Raw genomic sequence first — 2,271 nt, forward strand, 5'->3', positions numbered from 1 at the left:
ATGGCCACAGTTCACCAATCCCTGTTCTAGGACTTCAATTTCCTCATAAACTGATGACAAAGGTCATGATACCAGCTTCATAGGGTTGCTTTGAGGATTAAATGAGACCATCTAGGTACTTATCAGTAAGTAAGTACTACTCAGTAAGTAGTACTCAGTAAGTGCTAATTAAGTTAGCTTTAATTACTGTAGAGCTTGTGCAGGACATGGTAGGTGGTGCCAAGGTAAGGGCTTCAGAAGGGCCTGTTGCCAGTGTCCCTACCCTGCCACCCCATCTTGCTCTCATTCCTCTCCTTCCTGTGACAACTCCTCAGTACAGGAGGTCACAGCAGTGGTTGGCGGTTAAGGCAAAGGGTCCAGGCCCAGTCTATGTCTGATAAGTGAAAGGTTCTGGGAAGGACTGGACTTGATTACTTACAACTCATTTAAGGATTAATCTGAGCTACTATACTAATTCTCTTATGGGTTTTCCAACATTCTGCAAAGCCCATGGGAGAGACATTTTTAATCAATTTCATGCCAGGGTAATTTGCATCTCTGAAGCCTTCTAGATAGATACCCACTGAGTCTCTACACAGCCAAAGAACAGTCCCCTCTGGCCATTTTCCCTCAGACAGCCCATTGAAGTTCATGGTTTTGGTCTCTGGTAGCTGAAGGAGTTTGATGTGAGGAATGAAGAGACTGACATCAATTATGTGTGTAGAGGACTGAGGAGCTCTGATGGAGTCCTACTGAGCAAACCTCAGGTCCATATTTGTTATCATAAAGCAGGAAGAAATGGTTTAAAATGACATCAAAAAATCAGCAGTAGGTGGGCTTCTCCCCTGCACTTGACTTGGGGGCTTAGTTGTTTTCACCAAGCGCTAAAGTTTAATATAATTACTGGCGAAGAAGGAAGTGGAGTAGCCTCTGGTCAGCTGAGAAACCCAGATATTCTGCAGCCTTAGCAGTTCAAATGTTTTGGGACCTTTAGTGAAGGGCAGGGAACCGGACCCAGAGGCGCCGCCATGACAGTAGCAGCCATGGAGAATGAGATGCCCAAGACTCCAGCCTCATGTTCTGGTGCAGCGCCAACTGCTGTGAAGACAGCCAGGCGTCCATGCAGCAGATACACCAGTGCATCGAGCACTGCCATGAACCTCTGGATCAAGCTCAGGCTCTGGTGTCTGGTGACCCTCAAGTTGGAGAAGTTCTAGGACTGCCTGGCCTGGTGCACCATGCACTGCAATGACAAAGCCAAAGATTCAATAGATGCAGGGAGTAGGGAGCTCCATGTGAAGCAGCAGCTGGACAGTTGTGTGACTAAGTGTGTTGATGACCACATGCACCTCATCCCAACTATGACCCAGAAGATGAAGGAGTCTCTCATATCCATTGGGAAATAAAAGTCTTTGCCAGTGGCCACTAGGGCTGAGGACAAGAGTCTATTTTAAAAAGGAAAAGGAATTTTAGTCTTTTAAGCAAAATCTATAAATGAAGAAATTAAGGATGGCAATAGGTTTAAGGCATATGTCACTTGCCTCTGGACATTGATTCCTTTTCCTTTGTTTCAAACCTGAAAAGTGAAATGGAAAAAATTGGTGTTAATATTTTTGTCAGAGATAGTATAGGAGAGTGTTTTAGACTCTATATTATATGTGGCAAGTGCTTGTCCTGGCAGTAAGAATCTCCTATATATCATGCCAATGCCCTCCAAGGTACCAAATTCTTACCGTATAGATACCAGCAGGCAGGCAGTTCCCTCTAACCTGCCTATAATCTGGTAAAGTTTAAGTGAAAGCATTTCTGTTTCTTGCCAACCTCCTATTTACCAGAAGTGTCACCACACCATTTTCCACAATCTGTACAACAAAATTCATGAGGTCACTAATTTAAAAGGGGCAAAAAAGGTTTCTGCATTTTTATTTTGCTTGGTTGTATTATATTTATACAAGGGCACAAAATTGATTTAAGATGTGGGGCTGGGAGGGAGAGTAGTTTGGATAGGAACTTGGAAAAGTTTTCTTGATATATCCTTTTCTGGCCATCAAGGTGTGGATGTGCAGTTCTTAAAATTGTTACCCGTTGACTCTTTCAGATACCATGCAAAAACATGAGAGTCAACATCACAGTGATTTCAGGAAGTGGAACTTCTTGCTTATTAGCTGGTAGGCCCTGATGCTGTCTGCAGCAGAGTGACATGACAATGTTGCAGTAACACTTTCCCCTTGGAAAGAAATAGGATTTTGATTGTGGTAAATACCAGCATGGAAAAGCCAACAGTAAAAAAGG

General features: G+C 43.5%; 1 pseudogene; it reads left to right on the top strand.

The window, feature by feature from the left end:
* Window positions 1-1,054: 1,054 nt before the first annotated feature.
* Window positions 1,055-1,391, top strand: LOC111728630 (annotated as a pseudogene).
* The last annotated feature ends 880 nt before the right edge of the window (window positions 1,392-2,271 follow it).

This window comes from Otolemur garnettii, unplaced genomic scaffold, assembly GCF_000181295.1.
Source record: "Otolemur garnettii isolate 467f Iridium unplaced genomic scaffold, OtoGar3 scaffold00174, whole genome shotgun sequence".
Lineage (NCBI taxonomy): Eukaryota > Metazoa > Chordata > Mammalia > Primates > Galagidae > Otolemur > Otolemur garnettii.